We start from the raw sequence: 27,309 nt of genomic DNA on the forward strand, positions 1-27,309 counted from the left end.
ACCTCTCCAAACCCGATGTTGTTATTATTTACTTTACTTTTGCTGTCTTCATGTATCTACCTTTCTCCATAGGAGATTATTACACGAAAGTTTCTTATGAAATTGGGGGATACAACGATGTTATTTTAACTGTAAAATTATAACTGGATTTCAGAGTGTCATACATTTATGGTATGTTGGGGGGGTTACAATATTTTTAAATTCTCATACTCTGATATTTCATTCTCATACCAATCCTTATATTAATTCCTGTATTTTATTCACATGTGTTGGTGCAGAAAGATTAGTTGCATTCCACTGGATGACACCGATGATAGAAATATACGAAACAAAACTGTTTCGGACATTACGAGCTACGTCCGAGGGCAGGTGTGCGACAGTGACATTTTTTGTATGAATATTACTAGGGAAGCAAACGTCGTTGCTGAAGACTTAGCGCGTTGTCAATAATTTCGTGGCAAATCATGCATAACGGATCACTCTTCCAAAAACTGGCACTTGCAATTGATAGTGAATCAAGCTACTGCACACACAAGAACTTCACCGAAAACTATTTCACATAATTTTCTCGCTTTTTTTAACTCATTCAGCCGACAAACTATTAGTAAACAGATAGGGACAATGATATATCAATATACAATAGAAAACATTCATGTAGTAAGCTACTACAGGTGTAGGTATATAAATGAAAAATGTAATAATGTGGTTTCGAACACGGAGCGCAACATTAAGCAGCCATGACGCTAATCACCATTGTGCAGTGTAAAGGGTCCGTACAGTAACTGTAAAATAGTTGTGACCATCATTTTTTCAAAGGAGATCGAGTATCTACGGACAAGCCGAGACTCGTGTTCGCGTATTTTGACCCCTTTTCCACTAACCGAATTTTCTGAGAAATTGAGTTATGGTATTTGATGTGCTCTCCTAGTGAGACGAAAGTTACACTGATAAGCCAAAACATTATAACAACTGTCATCCATGACGTTGTATGCCGCCTGGTGGCGATTCTGGCACGTGACGTGGGAAAAAATGGTATGTAAGAGGAGCAGACATCTACGGGGTATCACCCTAGCGATGATATGGACTGAAAATGGGGAGGTCCATTGAGATAAGCGACTTTCACAAATTGCAGATTATTATTACGCAGAGCCTGTGAACGAGTATATCGGAAACGACGAAGCTGGTCGAATTTTTAAGCGCTACTGTACCGAGCATTTACGGAAAGAGGTAGAAGAAAAGTGAAACTACCACTAGGCACTAAATGGTTGGGCGTTCACGATTCTTCACAGAACGTTGGGTTCGGTGGCTTGTATGCTCTGTAAAGTACGACAGATGGTGATCTGTGGCATCTCTGACGAAAGAGCACAATGCTGGCGCACGCACAAGCATTTCAGGGCACACCATTCATCGTACATTGTCGATCATGGGGCTCTGCAGCAATCAACCCCTACGTGTTCACATGTTGACCCATCGACATTGACAGTTATGACAGCTGTGGACATGGGACCGTAGTGATTAGACCGTCGATCAAGGAAACGTGTCGGCTCTTCGGGTGAATCACATTTGTGCTACACTAGGTCCATGATCGTCTGCAAAACGCCGTCATCGAGGTCAACGGCGGCCGGAAACGTGCAGCACGCCACGGAGGTAGGCTGGTGGGAAATACGCTATCGGAGGCATCATGCTGCGCTGTCATGGGACATATGATAGTAATGTCTACGTTCCGTAGCCCGAACCACGCTGTAGTGGTTTGAGGAGCATTATAATTAACTCTCGTTGATGATTCTGCGGCCAATTGGCCTGATGTAAATCCTATGGCACCCATCTGGGTCGCTTCCTAGCGCCGTAATCGAGTACGCAGATCAATGGCCTGTTATTTACGCGAATTACCTTTGAGTAGACGTCTAATGGCACATACCTCCACAAACCTACCAACATGCTGTCTGATCCCTGATACGTAGAATCAGTGATGTATTTCGTTCGAAAGACAAACAAACAAGCTATTAAGCCAGTGGTCATCATGCTTTGGCTCATCTGTGTATAAGCGAAAATCAGTCTGATGCATCTGATAGTGGACCTGTTCTACTGTAATCTCTTTGCTTTCCATATTTTGGGAAGAGGTGAAGTGCTCATAGCTCTTAATATATACATTTTAGGACCCATGTTATTAGACATTTTCACTTGTTTTGGCCAATACTGCCTTCTCCAAAAATATGGAAAACAAAGAGTTAGCAGTGGAAGAGGTATCACAATGATCTTCGATTATAAACTGCCACCCAGTCATCTCTGGACTGAGGTCCCTTACCTTACATTGATACATTTACCCTTTTCCATCATCCCTGAAAGTTTGTACCATCGTCTTGGAACCACTGCGTTGGGAGTTGGGCGGTATGCTACTCGTAAGTTGACTGAATGCAGCACAAGAGTTGCACGACACACGCGAAACAGTAACCACAGCGATGAGTCCACATCACCGTTTCATTATAGCTGCAACTTTAGCATTTCTTTATCACTAAAAATGTCTGCCATGTCTCTCTGTTGTCAGACAACTAACAGTGCTGAAAAAAAAGTAAACCCGAGGCAGAATCGACCAGTACTGAATGCAAGCATGAGGACAAAGAGTAAACTGGAAATTACCGTTGTCAACGGCAGGTACAGCGAGTAAACAGAATACGTTTTTTATTTCCAAACGAGACAAAGTGTTCATACCCACTGTTGTGCAGTTATTTCCAGTTGAACAAAAATACAAAGGTAAATTCGGATACGAAATCAGCGAAAATGTAATTAGTCTGTAACGAACCACCGGATCACGGATATATACTCAGAAAATATCCTTGAACAACCTTCAAAGTTTTAAAACTGGAATTTAGTTTCAGTTTATGTAGACAGATTCAGGGTGATTCCATGGTGAAGTTACAATCTTTCAGGGGTGTCGGAGAAGGGTAAATCTGTTAATTTCAGGTAATGGACCCTGGTCGGAAACAAATGAGTCGAAAGTTACAAGCGAAAATCAATTTGATACCTCTGACTGTGGAATACATGTATCGGTTCTGTTGGTGCTAAGATTGAAGGGTAGATAACTTTCAAGAGTGGTAGTGAGAATCAAAACAAGAAAGAAAGATTGGTGAACATAAGCTGTAAAATCCATACCATAAGAGCTACGAACACTTGTTATTCTTAGGTACTGTGAAACATTTTCTTTCTGCTGAGGAGGTGCCCATAGCTCTTAAGATATGTATTTTAGTGCCCATACCTTTTCCCCTATTTTGGTCCATACTACCACCTCTGAAAGTTGCCTGCCTTACAATCATAGCACCAACAGTGCCGATAGCCCATATATATTGCACTGTCAGAAGCGCCGGAACGATTTTCACTTATAGGCTTCCACTCCGACGTTACTGGACCAAGACCCCTAAACTTAAATTGATACATTTACACTCTTCCATCTCCTCTGGAAGTTTGTAACAACGTCCAGGAATCACCCTTTATACAGCGTGAGACAGGAAGAAAAGAATGTGCTTTGAGGGATGAAAGTGACTCCTGAATAAAAAACATCCTCATGACATGTGTCCTATTTTTACAGTTTCAGAGGAGACTAATGAAAACAAAGGGAGACAGGAGAAATGCAGGAGTACTAATGAAACGTTCTTATGTAATGTTTTGTTTAATTGTGTACATTTTCTCAAAAAAGACGTTCAAAAAGTCCACCGTTAATTGCAAAGCGTTTTGCATCTCTAGTAGAAGCTGCTGTGTTGCTGATCTCAGCTCATTGGTAGTTCCTTTATTGGAGCAAACGGATTTGAAATACAACCGTAGGGAAGTGCGCATTGAAATGGACGGTAAACCCAATACTACGCAGCGTAATATGGCTTTGGTTGTATTCGAATTTTACAGCTGGTGCAGAAGGACATGCCACTGACGCCAGTGATATTCAAAGAGCTATATATGATGTTGTTGTTGTTGTGGTCTTCGGTCCTGAGACTGGTTTGATGCAGTGCTCCATGCTACTCTATCCTGTGCAAGCTTCTTAATCTCCCAATACCTACTGCAACCTACATCCTTCTGAATCTGCTTAGTGTATTCATCTCTTGGTCTCCCTCTACGATTTTTACCCTCCACGCTGCCATCCAATACTAAATTGGTGCTCCCTTGATGCCTCAGAACATGTCCTACTAACCGATCCCTTCTTCTAGTCAAGTTGTGCCACAAACTTCTCTTCTCCCCAATTCTATTCAATACCTTCTCATTAGTTATGTGATCTACCCATCTAATCTTCAGCATTCTTCTGTAGCACCACATTTCGAAAGCTTCTATTCTCTTCTTGTCCAAACTATTTGTCGTCCATGTTTCACTTCCGTACATGGTTACACTCCATACAAATACTTTCAGAAACGACTTCCTGACACTTAAACCTATACTCGATGTTAACAAATTTCTCGTCTTCAGAAACGCTTTCCTTGCCATTGCCAGTCTACATTTTATATCCTCTCTACTTCGACCATCATCAGTTATTTTGCTACCCAAATTGCAAAACTCCTTTACTACTTTAAGTGTCTCATTTCCTAATCTAATTCCCTCAGCGTCACCCGACTTAATTCGACTACATTCCATTATCCTTCTTTTGCTCTTGTTGATGTTCATCTTTTAATCCTCCCTTCAAGACAATATCAATTCCGTTCAACTGCTCTTCCAAGTCCTTTGCCGTCTCTTACAGAATTACAATGTCATCGGCGAACCTCAAAGTCTGTATATCTTCTCCATGGATTTTAATACCTACTCCGAATTTTTCTTTTGTTTCTTTCACTGCTTGCTCAATATAGAGATTGAATAACATGGGGGAGAGGCTACAACCCTGTCTCACTCCCTTCCCAACCACTGCTTCCCTTTGATGTCCCTCGACTCTTATAACTGCCATCTGTTTCTGTACAAACTGTAAATAGCTTTTCGCTCCCTGTATTTTACCCCAGCCACCTTCGGAATTTGAAAGAGAGTATTCCAGTCAACATTGTCAAAAGCTTTCTCTAAGTCTACAAATGCTAGAAATGTAGGTTTGCCTTTCCTTAATCTAGCTTCTAAGTTAAGTCGTAGGGTCAGTATTGCCTCACGTGTTCCGATATTTCTACGGATCCAGACTGATCTTCCCCGAGGTTGGCTTCTACTAGTTTTTCCATTCGTCTGTAAAGAATTCGAATTAGTATTTTGCAGCCGTGACTTATTAAACTGATAGTTCGGTAATTTTCACATCTGTGAACACCTGCTTTATTTGGGATTGGAATTATTGTATTCATCTTGAAGCCTGAGGGTATATGACCTGTCTCATACATCTTGCTCACCAGATGGTAGAGTTTTGTCAGGACTGGCTCTCGCATGGGTGTCAGTAGTTCTAATGGAATGTTGTCTACTCCCGGGGCCTTGTTTCGACTCAGGTCTTTCAGTGCCCTGTCAAACTCTTCACGCAGTATCATATCTCCCATTTCATCTTCATCTACATCCTCCTCCATCTCCATAATATTGTCCTCAAGTACATCGCCCTTGTATAGACCCTCTATATACTCCTTCCACCTTTCTGCTTTCCCTTCTTTGCTTAGAACTGTGTTTCCATCTGAGCTCTTGATATTTATACAAGTGGTTCTCTTTTCTCCCAAGGTCTCTTTAATTTTCCTGTAGGCAGTATCTATCTTACCCCTAGTGAGAAAAGCCTCTACATCCTTAAATTTGTCCTCTAGCCATCCCTGCTTAGCCATTTTGCACTTCCTGTCGATCTCATTTTTGAGACGTTTGTATTCCTTTTTGCCTGCTTCATTTACTGCATTTTTGTATTTTGTCCTGTCATCAATTAAATTCAATATTTGTTCTTTTACCCAAGGTTTTCTACTAGCCCTCGTCTTTTTACCCACTTGATCCTCTGCTGCCTTAACTACTTCATCCCTCAAAGCTACCCATTCTTCTTCTACTGTATTCCTTTCCCCTATTCTTGTCAATTGTTCCCTTATGCTCTCCCTAAAATTCTGTACAACCTCTGGTTTAGTCAGTTTATCCAGGTCCCATCTCCTTAAATTCCCACCTTTTTGCAGTTTCTTCAGTTTTAATCTACAGTTCATAACCAATAGATTGTGGTCAGAGTCCACATCTGCCCCTGGAAATGTCTTACAATTTAAAACCTGGTTCCTAAATCTCTGTCTTACCATTATATAATCTATCTGGAACCTGTCAGTATCTCCAGGCTTCTTCCATGTATACAATCTTCTTTTATGATTCGTGAACCAAGTGTTAGCTATGATTAAGTTATGCTCTGTGCAAAATTCTACCAGGCGGCTTCCTCTTTCGTTTCTTACCCCCAATCCATATTCACCTACTACTTTTCCTTCTCTTCCTTTTCCTACTGTCGAATTCCAGTCACCCATGACTATTAAATTTTCATCTCGCTTAACTATCAGAATAATTTCTTTTATTTCTTCATACATATGTCGGATACGAATAAGAAAAGGGCATATGTTTGAAGGTTTTTTGTTCGGAATAATCAATGCTCTCACCTTTCAAAGCATGTATCTTCCCTCCTGACGTACCCTGCGTAACGTTCCTTTCGTTCTACCAGCATTTTGTAACAGACACCAGCTTCCCGTCTAACTTGCAGGAACAGGAGTGCGTGGCTCACTTGTTGAATATCTGCTACGAATATTCACAAATACCAGAATGAGATTTTCACTCTGCAGCGGAGTGAGCGGTGTTATGAAACTTCCTGGCAGATTAAAACTGTGCTGGACAGAGACTCGAACTCGGGACCTCTGCTATTCGCGGGCAAGTGCTCTACCAACGAGTTACCTAAGCAACGTAGGAAACGAGGTACTGGCAAAATTGAAACTCTGATGACGGGTCGTGAGTCGTGGTTGGGTAGCTCAGTTGGTAGAGCACTAGCTCGCGAAAGGCACAGGTCCCGAGTTCGAGCCTCGGTCCGTCACACGGTTTTAATCTGACAGGAAGTTTCACACTCATTAATAGGTTTGTGCTCCGTGAGGCAGCTGTAAGTCCCTTAAAATAAACTCACAGGGAAACAATATTACACACTCTCTCTGGTCAGTTTGCAGCACTGTAGACGGTGCAGAACGAGCGTAAGGTGGATGGTATAGGGTTGGTAGCTGGCGGTCATATGGCCTAAGCGTGGCAGCGAAGTAATCCGCGTATGTTCCAGTCTGTTATACGGAATCAGTGCAGTAAAATGGGTCGATGTGAAAAATGACGGTAGCATAGAGGAATTATCATGTTCGCACGTGCCCATGACCACACCGTCGACGGATTTTCCCGGTTTGTTTGCGTATAAACCCAAGGAACGGTGATATGTCTAAAACATATATCGGGTGTAACATGACTACATAAATAAAATTTTAGAGTGTTTAGAGGAGACGAAAGAAACACACTTTTTAAGAGACAAAAATGTCACAGGTGCATCGTTTCCCCATTAGGGTCCCATGAAGGTTTTGGCGCTAGTCATGCCCAGATATGGAGTGCGTTTGATATTGTTGTAGAAATGTTGCTGGAAATTCATCCGTTTCCATTTGTAGACATCTGGCATCTGCGTGCCAACCAGATGTTTCATGAGCAACCAAACAGACAACCAACTCTTGTGGTGTGTCAGTCCGTGTCTCGATCTGCAAGCGCTTCATGTCTTCCGCTGAAAGGAGTCTATAGTACGTGTTCGGGAAAACGTGGTAGACACCGTACTGACAGACCCCTCTAAATGCTATGATTGGGAACAATATTGTCTAAATGTCCTCTGACATTAACGACAGAGTGTGATGAAGCTCCCTGCATGCTGGAACCATAATAGTTGCGTGACTCTCCAACATTTCTTGTAATACGCTACGGAGAAAGAAATTGTAAATTCCTCCATCAAGCCTGATAGGAAAAAGCAAACAATGCCCGCCATCACATTTGAGGTAAATCGCTGGTGGCTGGAATACACGAATTGCCTTAAGATTTTCCAACTACCATATATATATATAGCGGCTGTTAAGTATTTCTTCCCTTGCGAAGGCAGTTTCACCAGTTTGGAAGTCATAGATGTTTACAGTTCGGTGCAGACACCAATGGCACAATTCCATATTCTGGCCAAAGTCGTCAGATGATAGGTTGTACTTTCTGACACTTGAATGGATGCATATCTGTCTTATGCAGGAAACTCCACACTTTGGGGTTGGAAGTATTTAGTTCCTGGGGTATGTGTCGTTACTGGTGTTGCTAATGTCCTCAGATCGCTGTAACACAGCTACCGCAAAGTGATGGTGCAAAATGGTTCAAATGGCTCTGAGCACTATGGGACTTAACATCTGAAGTCATCAGTCCCCTAGAACTTAGAACTACTTAAACCTAACTAACCCAAGGACATCACACACGTCCATGCCCAAGGCAGGATTCGAACCTGCAACCGTAGCGGTCGCGCGGTGCCAGACTGAAGCGCCTAGAACCGCTCGGCCACACTGGCCGGCCGCAAAGTGAAAAGTTCGCACAGTACGACGTGTACCATTTTCCCGTCGGTCAAGTCTAAGGGATCTTCTATAACGAAGATGGCCATCCAATCCTTGAAATGTGACATGATTTGATAACGTCCTCTCTGGAAATCGTTCTGCATACAAGAACATTGCAGCTCAACTGTTGCATCGTTCCTCCACATATATCAGATAATTTTAGATAAATCGGTTATAGTGTATTCAGCCACTGAAAACCTACAAACAACAATAGCAGCTGTCATGAAAACTCTACTAACATAAACAATAATAATATATTTAATTAGCCCGGACAAAACAGTGCTAGCAGTGATGAAAACATATCCTCCCTAGGAGTAAGACGTAACTGAGCCGCTAATTAGATTCCAGTGTCAACATATTACATGCGAAACAGTCAAAACAACTGTGAACGTCGATCCAAGAGATGTCCAGCAGCAAACCCTTCAAGTACCCCCAAACGGTGCGCCAGTGACATTTGCGTCACACAGAAGAGGGTTTCTTTTTATCTCTTCTAAGGACTCTACAATTTCGTATATGTGGCTTTTTGACACACTATGTAATTGATCCAGTGGATTACGTCGGAAGCTCCATGATGTTGTTCGTAGATGACGCGTATGTCTGAGGAGACAGCAGTGCCAGATGAAAAGACTTGTAGAGGCTCAGTGATTGGTGCAGCAACTGACATGTGAAATAGAACGTAAATTAAGGTTACGTATTGCGCATAAATAGGAGAAGATATCCACTACTGTACGATAACACAAATGGTGACAAATCACTGGGAACTGTAACTACTGTAAAATTCCTAGGACTAGTCATCCGGAGTGGCTTGAAGTGAAATGATCACATAACACAAATTGTAGGAAAAGCAGCATGAGCTTCATTGAAGAAATCTTAAGGAAACATATTTCATCCATGAAAGAAGCATCCTATTAATCACAGTCTCACAGATTCGTATGTATTACTCATCCGCTTCATTTAACAAGTAGGATTAATAGAATAGATAGAAAATATTCAATGAACACCGACGCGTTTCGTAACATATAACACTCTAGGGGAATACTGTACTCGCAGTTCCACTCTATAATGATACTGCTTCACCAGGATTTAAATGACAAGAGTAATTTCAGCCAAGTGTATAGCAATAATTAAAGCAACTGCTGAATTACAAAATGTTTACTTCAGTAAGAATTTGGTTTAGTATTCGGACACGAAGAAGAAAGCATGTACAAGCGATGTAAACAGTCATGACTTAATGTGTTTTCAGTTTAAGCAATTATAGCAGCAACTACATCACGGTTACGAATACTAACGGCTTTAAGGTGTAAAAAGAGAATGATGCTTTCACAATGCTATTTAATGGTGCAACAGTACTAATCAGTCTGACAATGTATTGGCTCTGGAACTCTACCGTGAACACCAGTTAGTTTCATTGATTGTTTCTGAGGTTTTACATTGCACAGATAATGTTATGTAAGAGTACAACGTTAGCTTGAATTTATTATTGATTAATTTTAAGTATTTCAAAGCAAACTTTTTAACTACACTAAATATACAAACATTCGCGTAACTTCCACTGCTAATTTAATGATTCCCTGACTATGTTGTACGAAACTATTCTATATCGTACTATGTTTCTCACTAACATTTTCAACGTTAAATGATACCAACCAGAATACATCATCGTAAATATGCACATGCACTGTTTGCAAAAATGTTAAACAAGTAGAAGTGGCTTACGCCATCTATCTGCTGTGGTCTAGGATCAGTAGGGTACTAACAGGTTGTACTAGTAAATTCTGCATTGTGTGAAAACATTTTAATCTTTGTTTAAAGTTATTTATATCTATAGGATTCTCAAGTAAATGTTCTTTCACTGTGAATAGATTTTACGAATTTTAAAAACCACGTGGAATACTTCAGACAAAAGACTACATGCAAAATCAAACAGTATTGCTCCAAGCATCTTCACACTACTTCCAATTAGGTAGTTCGACATTTTTAGCTTGTGTCAACACTCGGAATAGTCTCGGTACTAAGGTAAGTGCCTAAACGGTGAATGATTAAGATAAATCGAGTTTGTGACACACATTAACATTCATCGATTCAAATCTGAAAACTTTAGCAAAACCTGGTTTATGCACGTATATGCAAAACTAATCATCACAGTGTCTCAAAGTTGGTGGAGGCGACCTTCTATGGCGAAAGAACAATGTTGTATGGTGGAATCATGGCATGGCAAAAATATTGTCCACATTTAATCTTGGTGTCGGATATGCGAATTCCAGAACAACCCAATAAATTTCATGATACAACGATAGGAAAAATTCACATTCGAGGCATATTTAATCCACTTGTCCAGAAATCCTTGTCTCGCTGAGTTCTTTGGATGTCTACTTATCGAAAGTTAGCGACAGACTCTTAACCACACAAAAGTGTGGCGCCTTAACTCACGCCTATCCGCCTTCGACAATCCCGCCTAAAACTTTCCGTTGTAGAGAGAATTCCCTTCACTTGTTTTATTACGTACGGTACAATATTCTCTAAGCATTAACCAGTTACATATGTTATAGTGTAGTACATATAGACGGCCTAGTCACATTTATTTGGCAACCTTTCAGAAGCCTGAATAACCACCTTTTGTATCGCGGACGTGCGGGAAGAGAGTCAGTGAGGTTCTGAAAGATACCAATAGTTATGGGGAGTCATGCTGACTCCAGTGTCGTGCGTAGCTGCACTAAGTTTCAAGGTTGAGGGTCGACTGTCGCCAAAAGATCGATGGAAGTGGTCCCGCAGATCCTCGATTGAGTCTAAATTCGGGATGTTTGGTGGCCAGATGAGTACGATTATCTCATCCTGACGCTCTTGGAACCACGCAAGCCGTACATTGAGTGCTGTGTGATACGTTGTATTGTCCCGCTGGTAGATGCCATCCTGCCGAGGGAAAACAGATTGCATGTTTGCTCGAGATGATCCCCAAGGATAGATACATACTTTTGTTCATCAACTGGGCCTTCCAAAATGACTAGAAGATCCAGAGAATGCCATAGAAACATACCCTAGACCAAAACACTCCCTCCTTCGAAATGGACGCTTCCGACGAATTTTGCAGGGCCCTACTCGCCAAAGGCCATGTGTTCGATGGAGATATAAAAGCCACTCAGAGGACGACAGTTGCATTGGCGTGCAGACTCTAGTCTTCAACGCAAATGAATAGCACTCAGAATGGGTACATGAACCACATACCTGCTGCAGACGGCCATACGAAGCAACGTTCGCTGGACGGTCGTTGTGGAGCCACTGTTGGTAATGCTTTGGTTCATCTGGGCGGTCAGTTGCTCCATAGCTGCTGTCCATTTGTCCGTACGCATCCCTGAAGCCGCCATTCACCCCTGTCATTTACGGCCCGCGGTATACCACAGCACCCTCGACGCCGATTTTGCATATCGCCATTCTCTCATGCACAGTATACGTTAACCGTGGCGGCAAGCGAAGATTTTATAGACTTAGCCGCGTCCCAAATGTTTCCACCCTTAGCCTAAAGCCAACGATATGCTCTTTCCTTCGTCAGATAAATTGCTCCGTTTCCGTATTACGACAGCGAATGCACTGCTTCTTCAAAGCCTCCGCCCACCTCTCCCCGCCTCGTGTTATACACCTTCCACTACTTGTGCTGTCACCTCGGGCATGGATGTGTGTGATGTCCTTAGGTTAGTTAGGTTTAAGTAGTTCTAAATTCTAGGGGACTGATGACCTCAGAAGTTAAGTCGCATAGTGCTCAGAGCCATTTTTGCTGTCGCATGCCGTCCATGAATGGTTATCGCACGTAGACGTCGAACAGAGCGGTAGACACATTAATGTGACAGGATCGTGTATAACATAACGTGACTTAACTTTAAACAGTATATTTACAGACCATTTCAAAATTACATAAAAGTTCAAAAATGGTTCAAATGGCTCTGAGCACTATGGGACTTAACATCTATGGTCATCAGTCCCCTAGAACTTAGAACTACTTAAACCTAACTAACCTAAGGACATCACACAACACCCAGCCATCACGAGGCAGAGAAAATCCCTGACCTCGCCGGGAATCGAACCCGGGAACCCGGGCGCGGGAAGCGAGAACGTTACCGCACGACCACGAGCTGCGGGCTACATAAAAGTATTCACAAGTATCTTAAAAAGGTAATTGAATTGTGAGATAGTGCGTCAGGGATGAGTGGGGGACCATATTACTTCCTTCGACATACAGTGTCTTGTCAACTGACCGCAAGGAGAATCTCAGAAAAATTAGAGTTCATGCGGAGGTTTACCGACAATCATTCTTTTCATGTACCATTCGAGAATGGAACAAGGAAGGGGAGAAAATTACAGTAGTACGAGACATACCAACTGCCACGCACCATAAGGAGGTTGGTGGAGTGTAGATGTAAATGCAGATTATCCCTCGGGTCTATGCAGAGACGTACGTGATTCGCAGACGTGTAACACCACCTAAGAACAGTGTTGGTAAAAATACCCTAACCGATACGGACTAGAGATGAGTGTCACGACCTTTCATAGGCAGTCGGCTTCAAACCCGACAGAAATTGTTTCTGTCCAATGAATTCAGATCCATCTATACCAGTTTTCGAGCGAGCAATGCGGGAGAAACTGCATGCAATGGAGTTTTAGCGTTGGGTGTCTTGCAAAAGGCTATTGCTGCTACAGGAATGCAGTGCGATGTTATGACTGAATGTTAAACATACTTTTACCTTACGGAAATGCTTTTGGTTCAGTTCTCCTGCCTAATGATGTTCGTAGACTTTAAGTGTCCAGCTGCGATACTGATTTAGCTTACCGCTCTTTATAAGCAACTGTTGTGACAACTGAATAATAGTGCGCTGAAGAACAGTGTCCCAGTACTTCTTACTTTATGCTCCTTTCAGGTGTCTTTCCTGAGAGCTCCAACTTCTCCCTTATATCATCTCTTTAAATCAAGTCCATGGTGGGAAGGGAAATACTAATTCTTACTGATAGCCTCAAAACACTTTTTTGTATTTACATTATTATATTGGTGAATTAATAATGTACATTCAATTCATGCAAATTCTCTAGACTTTGTAATTTGTTTAAAAGTGAAATAAAGGAAATGTTCCTTATTAAAAGTGATCATTGATACCTTGCAAAGCCTATTTTGATATAACGTGAGTAAGTTGGTTGGTAGCTGTCGTCGGTATAGTTCAACCATGAAACTTTCTCAGCTAAGGTAGAGATCACCAATCAACCAATAATAGCCTCATTCAGTTCATTACAAGTAAAACACTCGATTTGCCACGCTTTATTAAACGCTGACGACATTACAGAGGATAGCCAATAAAGACATATCAACTCCTTCATCGCTCTAAATTCGAAGTTACGCACAAAAAAATCCAAAAAACTTATCGAAGTATCACAAATCCGAGTCAGCGTATCGAGAAACAAGGTGACATACCCGAGAAGTTTTCGCACACGTTCAATTCCCATTTGCGAATTTACAGTGATCAGATAATGTTTTACTGAAAAGTTTGTACGTTGCCGAGTAAATTCCAGAGAAAGTGTCACCCTATCTAACCAGATAAACAAGATATTGTTTAAATGACGGGGCACGAACGCGGGCATGCTTTGAGAGATCCTGTCAGATATGGATTGTGGCTAAAATATGTAAATGTCTATGTTTAAAAGCGACAATGTGTCGTTAATTTCTTGACTGTGCAACGTATAAAATTTCAAAATCGAAAGTTTAAATCAAAAGGTAATTAATTTACACTGATTTTATCGAAGTCTGCGTGTGAACAGTTTGTGTTGGCACTATAAATTATACAGCTTAATGAAAGGAGAGTTACAAAAAATACAGTTATTATTAATGTCAATCGGTTGCAAAAGTACCGGGACGTCATGCACTTGCTCTAGATGGCAACTGCATTAGGAAACACCTGCTCTCGTAATCAGAATCCTAAGGCGGCACTAAACAAGTGCATAACGCCGTGTAAATGTGGGAGACTAAGGTAGAGAAGGCTATTATTGCTTCTCCACACTGCGGCACATAAAACTGCGCGCCTTCAGTGAATCAAATAACACACTTCGTCTATTCGAATGAGGGGGTGGGGTAATTCGTGCAGTCGCAAATATTTGCGCAGTGGTACGAAGGAGTGCCATGAACGACATACTAGAAATCCTGACCAGGGGGGTGTGAGGTGGAGGCGGAGGTGGGTCTTTTCGCGTTCATGTTTCTGTATTTTTCTCGGTATTTTTCTTGAGCAATTCGAAAACCGCTGCTTTTAGAGAAAATATTTCCTGGTGCAAAATTAAACTACATAAAATTTCCTACAAGAAATGTCCTATTCATTTTTATCTGTATGGCTAATAGTTTCCCCGAATTGCAGAGGACAGAAAAATGCACTTTACTAAGAAATGTGTTTTAATGCATTTAATGTTTATTGTTACATGAAATGGGCCATGAATAACTAGTCAGCTGTGCACTAATTAATTGTGTACCATATCTAAGTGCAGCAGGAGCCTATTAAGGGAAAAACTGTGTTCTGGCTTTGTAAGGTAGAAGCGAGGGGGAAGGTAGTGATTGGATTGTGATCCTGCACTTTCGTCCTTCATTGGTCTGCAAACTGATGAGCTTGCAGCAAGTCCCACCACTCTTTGTGCTGCTACGTCACATGACGCTTCACAAAATTATACAGGTCCTTTCGCAGCATGCCTTATGAAGCACTGATGACCCAATGCACAGACACGCCAGAAGGGTATTTTATCCAACAAAATATCTTAGCAGTACAATGAATATAAATTTGATTAGTAATAATTCTGAGACAAGAAACGCATAATGAGAGATCCCACGTAAGTCTCCGCACACTGTCCTATACTGCTAAAGGGGAACTGATTCTTAGTCATCCTGCACGGTAGTTGTTGCTTATCCGTTAATAAGGTTCTGCTACATACACTTAGACGTGGCACACACATTTAACAACTGCTCTTAACCTATTCTATTTAACAATAAAATTAACTTTATACCACTGAAACACTATTTTTAGTTATTTCAGATTTTTCCATCCTCTGGAACTAGGAAATTATTAAGTGCCAGAGAAAAAACGAACAGGACATTTTTGTAGGTAATATCATGTAGTTTAATTTTGGGCCAGGAAATATTTTCTCTAGAAGCAGCGGTTTCCATGTTAATAAAGAAAGACATAAGAAGTGGGCTTTGAGCACCCCGTGACGACCATTACACTCACGCCTCACTGGTCAGTTTGTAGTATAATCGTGGTAATTCCTCCTATCGCTGTGCAAAAATTTACTACCACATGAATTTTCCCCCCAAATTCTCCTTCGTGGAAGAAAGCACTACAGAAGGAAATGCACTACATCTATGGCCAGAGTTCAAAGCAAATTCGCCATTTGAATATGAAAGCAAGTATTCAAAGTGAAACTTGGAATTATTGTAATTGTGTAATAATGACCTTCTTGTTTCTGCGCATTAACTCGTTCTCGTAGTTCGATCTCACCATAGCAGACTATAGCTGAACGCTGAAACGACTGCAGAATCAGCCATTGGCGGGACACCAACGACACTCGCCAGCAGTTAATTCAAATAAGCCCGAAATTTTTCTAAGGTCATCGCACTCATCTGCTCTGACTGCGGAGTTGGATTCTCACGGAGACCAAGCAACGACGGCTCTCCGCTGTAAAAACTCTTCATGATAAAGACTTTAAGCCTGTCAGTGAAGAAGTAATTTTGCACTGAATGCTTAAGAAAAGAAAAACTCGTGTTTCTGCATTTTGCGCTTTTCACTCTGTTCGGATTCGCTGGACTACGGACCTGCCGCGGCCAGACCTTTGAAAATATTCCTTAGAAAATGCTGGTCCTTTTCCCTGAGTTTTTCTTCTCGTGATTAACCAGTAACGCGCGTCTTACCGTTTAGTGAAGGAAAAATGCATCTCACTCTTTCTCTCTGTGGCAAATGAGGCGGGTCCTCTAGGCACAGTCCAGTTTCTGTCTCTAACCTCCAGTGTATTTACCTCAGCCAATCCTAGAAATTCTTATGATGCATAAACATTTACCTTATGTGAAGCCAGTGATGGGCAGCATCTGACACGCGCCTCAAACTGCGGGTTCTGACTCCATTTCCTACGTGTTATCTACAGTGTCCAGTGCTTTGCAAAGAAATACAGCATTCTACGTTTTTTGTACAATAGTGTCTTCGTTGATCTTGCTGAAAACAGCATTCTTCCTCTTTCACGGCTGTAAAGCGGTCGCTCCTGGGGCTTATGCAATAGGGGATCGTATAAGAGTTTTCTGATGTGCATCTGGCGCCCAAGAGATGTATGACAAAACACAGCCCGTGGACTGCATGGCAGTGACCTGAAGGCCTCCTGGCGTGTCCTTCTGAGAACTACTCCAAGAGAGTTCTTCCTCTGTTTGCGCACATGACTCCGCTGTTGCCCCAAACACTGTCACCTCATCCTAATCCTTCAGAGTCCTCTTGCTTATATAAAGCATGCATATTTAATAAAATTTAAATTTCGATAGCTGCATAACAACGATGACTACTACTGTTATGCATCACTTTTCTGCATGTCAATTAATAATTCTGATCTAGTAGATACCTATGTTCTGATTTTATATACATTACGGGACAATTTTGGAGAAAAACGGTAGCGTAACATGTGGTTCGATTAATCACAATGACACCTGTCTCCAAATGACGCAGCGTCAAATGCAGCGATGGCCTAATGCGGCGTTATTCTCGTTGATCAGGCCAGAGGTGGTTCTGTAATTCTGTAGGAGTCTTTTTGTAACATGACCAGAGCTCACCCATTCCACTCACAGTGAATATGAAGCAGGATGCTCGTTTCAGAATTCTCGGTTACCAAATGTTTCCCAATCTTCTACGTCCACAATGGGTATGCTATGGGCTCTCCGGTTTTGTGCAGTCAGAAGCACCCGGACACATTATCGCATCTCCACTGGTCTGATAAATCACCCGATGTACATCCCATACATAATATTTGGGACTATCTGGGACCGCTGATGAAACGTAACAAGCAGCATCCCCGCGGTTTGGTAGCTATGGGATATAGTCATCGAAGGCATCAGCGTGATATAGTATACCTGGAAAAATTGTGCCCGCTCTCGGCCGCTGAATTGAGGTCATTATCACAGCTATAGGCTGTGTTAATGGTGTTAGAGCGATGTTTCTTATGGGTGAGCAATGTTTTGTTCGGTGTGTTTATATCTACAACTAGTGAAGCAGGTATTGTTTCGCAATTGCTAAATATGTGTCAGAAATGGTTCTCTATCCACGACCACCTCCCCCCTGTTTTTTACTTGCCTTCTTCTCCTCACTCTCTTTTTGCATCGCCTCGCCTCTTCGCCCCCCCCCCTCCCAACCCCTCCCTCTCAGTGCAATTAACCATCTCTCTTATTTTGATGATTTTGGGCCACATGTCTTTTTATTGCAAACGAAACCTTGACTGGGAACTGCAGTCGCTTAAAAAGAATGATTGAATTTCTTGGGATCATTAGTATGTGGGGTATGAGATAAAACTTTACGGCTGCTCGATCTGTGAGGGTAATAGCTTCAACGACAGTATTTATCACACTTTTAATCTGCAAATGAGTAGGATTACGAAATTTCGAAGGATTGAGATTACGTATTAATATTCCAATCACAGGCTGATATGCTATAAATCCACCTCTGTGTTTCCTGTAAAACAGATGAAGAGAAGGAAAACAAAACAACACATTGTTTCGTATAGAGTTTTAGAATGAATTAATTATAAGGAGAGACAATGCGTAAAGGAGAAACATCTTGTGTGATGGTTTCCATGCACTGCGGTCATAGTTGGAATGTGAGAAAGAAAAATAATGGGCCATTTTCCTAGCAAAGTAGAGCCTTGTTTCTTGCAGTGGGTGCTATGAGAAAACCAGAATAAGGTTGTTTAAAATAATATGCATCGTTTGTCCGTCCGAATGGCGTTTACAGCTCACTTTAAAAGTCTCAACAAAATCTCTCAAAAACTTTCAATGATTTTTGGTACAACGTTTCCGATTTATTTATTATATATATGTTTATGTATAATGTAAATTAAAATATTGTGAAAAGAATAGTTGCTACTCACCATATAGCGGAGATGTTCAGTCGCAGATAAGCACAACAGAAGACTTTCTAGAAACTGAGCTTTGAGCCAACAAAACTTTCATCAGAGGTTGAACATACACACAACCACACACGCAAACGCAGCTCACACGCACATGATACCACCCTATGGCTACTGAGGCCATGCTACGAGCAGCTGCACATGATGGGAGACACAACCTTGTGGAGGGTGGAGAGAGGGGTAAGGAGGAGGCTGGGATGGGGAGGCAGAGAGATAGCAGAGTAGGGGTGGGAGGCAGTAAACTGCTACTTGTGGAAGTGTACAGGGACGAGGTATAGGGATGATGTAGGGGGGGAGAGGGTAGGGAAGCTAGGGACAGCCAATAGGTTAGACAGAGGGCTTGGGGGGAGGGGGGGTTCAGCAAAAACGGTGTGAGGTAAAAAGACGGAGGGTGCATTGGAGAAATAAAGGACTGAAATGGTAACAGGGGAGAAGCTAGAGTCTGAGGACAGACACTAATGAAGGTTGACGCCAGGAAGGTTACGGGAACATAGAATATATTCCTGTGAGAGTTCCCATCTTCACAATTCAGAAAGAGTTTGTGTTGATGGAAAGGATCCAGGTGGCACAGGCTGTGAAGTAGTCACTGAAATGATGAATGCTGTGTTGGGCGATGTGCTCAACAATCGGGTGCTCCAGCTGCTTCTTGGTCCTGAGTGATCAGGAGAATGTTCGCCTGTGGCCAGATGGTGGGACTTTCGGAGGTGGTGAGTGACTGGAGAGATATGACATGGGAGATCTGTTTAAGTACAAGGTTGTGAGGTTAATTATGGTATTTGAAGGCCTCAGTGACACCCTCAGTGCATTTACAAAGGGACAACTTCACATAACAGATCTAATGGTGATGGGTTACTGCACTGAATGGAAAGGACCGCCATGTGAAATCGATGGTACCAGTCAAAGTGGAGATATTGCTGGTGCTGATGTAGCAATCTTTGATATGGAGGTCAGCATCGAGGTAGATGGCTTGTTGGGTTGAGTAGTACCAGGTGGTGTTGAGATTCTGGAGGAATGTGGATACGGAGTCATCACCCTCAAACCAGATCATGAAAATGGCAAACAGTGAATTTGAAATGGGTGGGGGATGTGGGATTCTGGGTGCTCAAGACAGATTTCTCTATATGGCACATGAATAGGTTGGCATAGAATGGTGCCATGTAGTGCCCATAGCTATACCCCAGATTGGTATGTAGGTAATGCCTTCAAAGACAAGTAATTGTGGGTGAGGATACCCATGTTCATGGCATTTAAGAAAGACTTTGTAGGATGAAATACGTTGGTCGTTGGGGAAGCTTGTGTTCAATAATGGTATGGCCATGGGAATTATGGATGATTGAGCAGGGCACCAAGTGGTAAAGGAACAGGAACTGTGTAGAGTCATTGGAGGAAACAGTTGGTATTTTTATATAGAAGGGTACGGTGCAAGCAGTAGGCTGAAGGTATTGGTGTGTGAGACCAGAGATATTCTCATTGGGTACACAGTAAGGACCACAATGGGGTGTCAAGGGTGATTGGGCTTAGGGACTTTAGGAAGCATGTAGAAGGTAAGAGTAAGTGGTGTGGTAGTGGTGAGAAGTGAGGTAGACTCAGGGAAGGGTTCTGGGGTGAAGCTAATAATTTGAGGAGAGATTAGAGATCATGCTCGATTTCTGGAATGGTATCACTGTGGTAGGATAGGTACATGGTTGAAACTGACAGCTGGCTGAGTCCTTCTGCCACCTAATCCTTGCATTCAAAATGACAGTGGAGTAGCCTTTGTCCATAGGTAGCATTCTAAGGTTGAGATCATTTTTTTTGGTGGTTGATTGTAGCTCTTTCTGCGAATGTGAGGTTACTTTGCATGTTAAGGGATTTGGGGAATGATAGTGAGTCAAGGACTGAGGTTAAAATATTGAGAAAAGCTAGCAGGGGGTGGTTTCTGGGCAGTGGGGGTAGAACACAGTTGAATGAAGAGTGATCTGAGTCTGGCAGGGTTCAACATTGGGCTTTAGTTGAGTCTGGGTGATAGGGTTGCTGGTGAAAATGTGATTTCATTGGAGGGATCAGGAGAAGGAGAGATGCACTTTGACAAATCCCATGCAATTGAATTTGGAAGCAGGGCAAACAGGGAAGCCTTTGGAAATGGACTGACGCTTTTGTGGGGCTAAGGCTTTTGGAGGAAAGGTTCATTACTGTGCTTTGGGTCTGTTTCGGATCTAAATTCTGGATGGTGGAGGAAGGGAGCGTTGAGGGTCAGGTAAATGTAGTAGGTCTGCTAGGAAGGGTTTCATAGCCCTGGGGGGAGGTTTGGAAGTAGTTGTAGGGGTAATGGATCGTGGTAGTCCAAGGCAAGAGTAGGAAATGAACAGGGTGGAGAGTGTTTTCAGGTGGCTTTGTGCTTGTTGTCGTCGTTTCTGGAGAGCAACGGTTTCAGTGTTGGATATGGGACCCAGGAATTTGTGATTGTATAGCAGCAGAATTATATGGATGGAGAGGAAGTGTTGCATGGAGGTATAGGCCTGATTAATATGATTATGCAGGAGTATGTTGGTGATGGTTAAGGACTGGCGGTTTCTGAACAGATGGAGATCATTGTGGAAGGAAGGGTGGCAGCTGGAGTTGGGTAATTTGCTTGAAGGCCATTCCCTGAGCCAAGCAAGATTTCTGGAACAGTATATGGGACGTGGTATTGGCTAGGTCTGAGGAAATCTTGAGTAGTGACGCCGTTAAAAGGGGCAACGATCTGCGATCGTGGTTAAAAACGCGTAACTTTATGTTAATAATACAGAATACGTAAGAAAAACTCCGCAAAATACATCGAAGCACGTGGGAAGCAACCACGAATAGATTAATCTGATGGAGTAGGGGGAAACATGACGAAATCTGAGGGAGTAGGCCGATAGTAGAAAAAGTCGAAAACCAACTGAAACTGGCATCAAGGCACAATGAGATTAAAGAAAAAGGAAATAAGACGATAGTAATGACAGTTGTTGGTGGGTAAGTGAGAAGGGGGACAACGATAGATGTGACTAGTTAGGTAAAGGGGGAGGGATAGCTTGGTAGGGGTTAGGGACGATGAAGTGCTACTTGTAGGAGCATACAGGGACAAGGTGGAGAGAGGGTATGGCGGCTGGTGCAGTTGGGAAGTTAGACAGAGGGTGAGGAAGGTTTAGTGGAAAAGGAGGGATGTAAAAAGACTGGGTTTCCTTGGTGGAGCAGTGGGCTATGTAGTGCTGGAATGGTAACCAGGGGGGTCTAGAGGGTAAGGACAAACTTAACGAAGGTTGAGGCCACGAGCGTTATGGCAATGTAAGATATATTGCAGGGAGACTTTATATCTGCACAATTCTGAAACGTTGGTGTTGTTTAAGAGGAACAGACTCTGAAGCATTCACTGAAATGAAGAATGCTGTTTGGTGGCATACTCTGCAATAGGGTAGTTAGGAAACCTTTCTGAACACCCAGAATCCCAAATCCTTCACCTCTCTGCAATTTGCTGCAGCTGACCTACTTAACCCAACAAACCATCTTCCTCAACATTGACCTTCACCTCAAAGATGGTTACATCTGCATCTCTGCCCATGTCAAACCTTCCAACCTTCCACAATACCTCGACTTTGACTGCTGCCAGCAGTACCTCTAGAAATACACCAAGGGTCTCACTAAGTCATTCATAGGTCATAATTACCCTCACAAACTCGTACAAAAACAGATCTCCTATACCTTGTCTCTCCAGCCACCCACCACATCCCATTGTCACACCATCCAGTCACAGAGGAGCAAAAGTAACATTCCTGACCAGACATTCGATTACATCTTATCATGCTTGAAATGAGGAATGTCCTACCCAGTATCCTTCCCAACACTCCCACAGTGGTATTCCACTGCCTACCACACCTACACAGTATCCGCAATACACCATACCAAACTCCTGTTCACAACCCCAAGTGTCATTGCTCATATCCCTGTAATAGACCTAGATGCAAGACCTGTCCCATATGCACTCCCATCACCACCTACTCCAGACATGTGACATGCATCCTCCATCCAATCAAAGGCAGGGCTACTTTGGAAACCAGTTATGTGATCTACTAGCTAAGTTGCAACCACTGAACAGCATTCTACGTGGGCATGAAAACTAAGAAGCTGTCTGTCCACAGGAATGTTCACCGTTTACTGTGGTAAAGAAAGAGCTGGACCACCCCATTGTGAAGCCATCCATCTAACACAATGTTCTTCATTTCAGTGACTGCTTCACTACCTGTACCATCTTCATCCTTCCTACCAACACCAACTTTTCTGAATTGCGCGCGTGAGAACGCTCCTGGCAACTTATCCTAAGTTCCTGTAACACTCCTGGCCTCAACCTTTACTAAGCCTTGTTCTTACTCTCTAGTCCCACCTTGCTCCCATTCCAGAACTATACAATCCTCTATTCCACCAACTCACCAAAGTCTTTTTACATCACTCAATTTCTACTAACCCTCCCCCTCCCTCCCCCTCGACCCTCTGCATAACCTTGGGAGTGCACCTAGCTGCCATACCCTCTCTCCACCTTGTCGCAGTATATTCCTGCAAGTAGCAATTTACTGTCCCCCACCATACCCAGCTATCGTTTCCCTCCCCGCCCCAGCCTCCTCCTGACACCCACCACAAAGCTGTGCCTCCCATCATGTGCAGCTGTTTGCCATCATGTGTGTGTGTGAGAGTTGTATTTGTAAGAGTTTGTGAGTGCATTTTCTATCTCTGACCAAGGCCTTGTTGGACAAAGGTTCATTTTCTGACGGTCTTTTTGTTGTGCCTACCTGCGACTTAGCACCTCCACTGTAGGGTAAGTAGCAACTATCCTTTTCATAACATTGTTACATTCCATCCTGAATTTTCCGTTGTTGATAGTTTTTCTTCCACACCATAACCCAGTGCTGCCTTTCCTTTGTTACTATTTTTTAATGTATTACTAAAATCAGTGTCCATCCTTCTTTCTCTTCTTTCCTGTGTTTCTCTTGTTATCTTACAAACCGCATTGTACACTCTGCTTAGGAGTCACACTGTGTGAATCTTACTGGTTGTGCACACAGTGAGTCACAAGATCGCATTGATGGTTTGTTCAATATCTAATGTCCCACATTACTCTCGTCGATATCATTAATCCAGTGACCTGTAATTGATTTCTCTTCCTTCGTCACTCTCACATATTCTCACATATTAGTTCCCATAACTCCGTACGCCAAACAAACTTGTGTCTTATCCTACCAATCTTTCCCAGTCTTCACGCCTTCTCCTCTCTGTTCCAGTTCCCATACACTAACTTCACCTAACTACTCACATCTGTCGTCCCCCTTCATTACTATCATTTTATTTCCTTTTTCCTTGAGCTCATTGTGTCTTGTCGCCGATCTCATTCAGTTTTCGAATTTTTTTACTATCAGCCTACTCCTTCAGATTTCAACTTGTTCTGTGCAGGCCAGTCCATTACAGGGAGGTTACTCTCGTGTAACGACTCCACCACAGCCCATGCATTATGAACAGGTGCTCGATGGTGTTGAAAGATGCAATTGCCATCCCCGAATTGCTCTTCGACAGTGGAAAGCAAAAAGGTACTTAAAACATCAATTACGACTGTGCTGTGATAGTGCCACGCAAAACAACAAGAGATGCAAGCGTCCTCCACGAAAAACACGACCACACCACAACACCACCGCCTCCGAATTTTACTGTTGGCATTATACACGCTGGCAGATGACGTTCGCCGTACCCAAAACCTGCCATCGGATCGCCACATTGTATAAGGTGATTCGTCACTCCACACAACTTTTTCCACTGTTCAATCGTCCAATGTTTACGCTCCTTACACCAAGCAAGGCGTCGTTTGGCATTTACCGGATGTGTCAAGAGCGGCTGTTCGATCATAAAATCCAATTTTTCTCACCTCCCGCACAAGTGTCATAGTACTTGCTATGGAACCTGATGCAGAGCATTCCTGTCTGATGGTCTGGATAGATGTCTGCCTATTACACATTAAGACCCTGTTCAACTGTCGGTGGTCTGTGTCAGTCAACAGTCGACGTCGATCTGTACGCTTATGTGCTGTACGTGTTCGTTCACTTTTCCACTTCACTATCATATCGGAAGCAATGGACCTAGGGATGTTTAGGAACGCGGAAATCTCGCCCACAGACGTATGACACAAGTGACACCCAATCACCTGACCACGTTCGAAGTCCGTGAGTTCCGCGGACCGCGCGACTGCTACGGTCGCAGGTTCGAATCCTGCCTCGGGCATGGATGTGTGTGATGTCCTTAGGTTAGTTAGGTTTAAGTAGTTCTAAGTTCTAGGGGACTGATGACCACAGACGTTAAGTCCCATAGTGCTCAGAGCCATTTAGTTCCGCGGAGCGCCCCATTCTGCTCTCTCACGATGTCTAATGACTGCTGAAGTCGCTCATATGGAGTACCTGACAGTAGTTGGCAGCACAATGCACCTAATATGAAAAACGTATGTTTTTGGGGGTGTCCGGATACTTTTGATCACATAGTGTATGCGAGCAGGTGAAATTTGGAAACCCTGTGGTCCTAGGAAACCCTGATTCACGAGATGTGCGTAGAGTAGATGTGGAAAGGTTTCGTTGCCTGTTGTAACTCCGACCCTTTGTTCGCCGACCGAAGGCCGCCCTTTTCGCGAAAGGTCCAACACACCGCCGGTCTGATTAAACTTCATGTACCACGCAACAATACTCAAGTCAGCAGCTTCTCTTCCTCATTGCCTCGGCAAATTACGCTGCACATTAACTCAAGATTTTGTCTCGTGATACCACAGAACACAGTGCGACTTCTTCTCTCGTGAAGCTATTTTATAGCGATACCGAGTGTAGTGCTCTCCACTCAACTTCTACGTGCAAAATTGAAAGGCAATTAAACTTGATGGTTTGTTCATCCATTTGCCATACAGTAAAAATTTGTATATTTTATAGTTTTTGTAAAATAAATATTGATAAATGTACAACGACCTCAGGCCCACCCTGTATATCCTTTTTCTGCGGTACTAAAAAGAACTGACTAAGAGAGTTTCAGCGATGCATGTGTGGAACTTTATCAAATTGTAACGAGAGAACAGGGCAGCAAGTCGTTGCCCCGCCTTCATAGAGAAGAGTTCCGTCAAACTTCTGCAATGCCGTACGTCCTCCAGAACCAGTGAGACTGCCGCCCACCCTATCTCACTCATTTATACGAAACATGTTGCCATAAAATTTGCTAACAGTGATGCATCGGGGTTCAACATGTTCGGGTTCGTGGTATCAAAAGAAGTTCTTGAATTTAACGTATTAACTGACTTTCGCTGCCTGTGTAGGAAAATTATGGACTGACGTCAATTCCGGACCATGTGTTGCTGCAGTTTGTTCCCATTTCCGCGATACATGTCACACTAGAGTGATAGGGACACTGGCAGTAGATGTTTGGAATAGAAAGTGCTTTTTCCAGTAGCTTTTTCCAGTCTAGCCATTGTATGGAAATGGAAATGAGCGTTTGGCGTCATTGGCCGGGAGGCCCCTCGCGGGGCAGGTCCGGCCGCCATATCGCAGGTCTTATTACATTCGGCGCCACATTGGGCGACCCGCAAGCCGGATGGGGATGAAATGATGATGAACACAACACAACACCCAGTCCCTGAGCGGAGAAAATCTCCGACCCAGCCGGGAATCGAACCCGGGCCCAGAGGACGGCAATCCGTCACGCTGACCACTCAGCTACTGGGGCGGACAGCCATTGTATGAAGCAGACAGTTTATCTGTCGTAATGAAATGTCGTGTGGCTAGGGCATCCCGTCGGGTAGACCGGTCGCCAGGTGCAAGTATTTTTAGGTGACTCCACTTCGGTAACTTGTGTGTCGGTTGGGTAGATATGATGATGAAGACGACACAAACACCTAGTCCCTGAGCGGAGGAAATCTCCGACCCAGCCGGGAATCGAACCCGGGCATCTTTGCATGTCACTCCATCGCGCTGACCACTCAGCTATCGAGGTGGACATCTGTCGTAATGGGAGGCATATACTGGTATACTGAAGTGGAAAACCTGCTCCTTAGTGGAGCATATCTAGTGGATACCTGCGATAGTTACCTATGCGCTACCGTGGTCACTGGGTTACTGTATGAAACGGTAGAAACGAAAGCAAAGACAGGATAATAATACATATAGCTTATTCTTTTGGTGCGTCGTCAGAAGGACCGCCAACAGTAGCTGTAACTGCTTGAGACTTTGTGCAGACGTTTCAGATACAACCCAGGAAATCAGCATAACGCCTTATAATCAGGACTGCAGACCACCATCTCCCATCCCCTTGCTAGATAAGGAAGGTCTGTTCGGGTGCCAAGTATTTCTGGATCGAGGACCGACGTATCAGCGACTTTGGAAGACTAACCTTGGAAGGCGAACCTTCGAAGACACACATTGCCCACTGGCATTCAGGTCAGCTAATCCACATACTGTTACGGCCATGTCTGGTCATAACCCAAATATTAAAGTCATATAACCATTATTCAATCATTCCCAATGTAATAATTTTTTCATAATGTGGGGCCACAGTCATAATATATTTCTTTAAAGTCAGTACCGCCCTTAGACTGTTGTTTATTTACAGTGTT

General features: G+C 43.0%; 1 protein-coding gene across 1 annotated transcript in view; it reads left to right on the plus strand.

The window, feature by feature from the left end:
* Positions 1-27,309, plus strand: part of LOC126456273 (G-protein coupled receptor GRL101-like) — a 568,827-nt gene that overhangs the window by 292,464 nt on the left and 249,054 nt on the right. The gene's annotated exons all lie outside the window — the stretch shown is intronic.

Source organism: Schistocerca serialis, chromosome 2 (genome assembly GCF_023864345.2).
Source record: "Schistocerca serialis cubense isolate TAMUIC-IGC-003099 chromosome 2, iqSchSeri2.2, whole genome shotgun sequence".
Lineage (NCBI taxonomy): Eukaryota > Metazoa > Arthropoda > Insecta > Orthoptera > Acrididae > Schistocerca > Schistocerca serialis.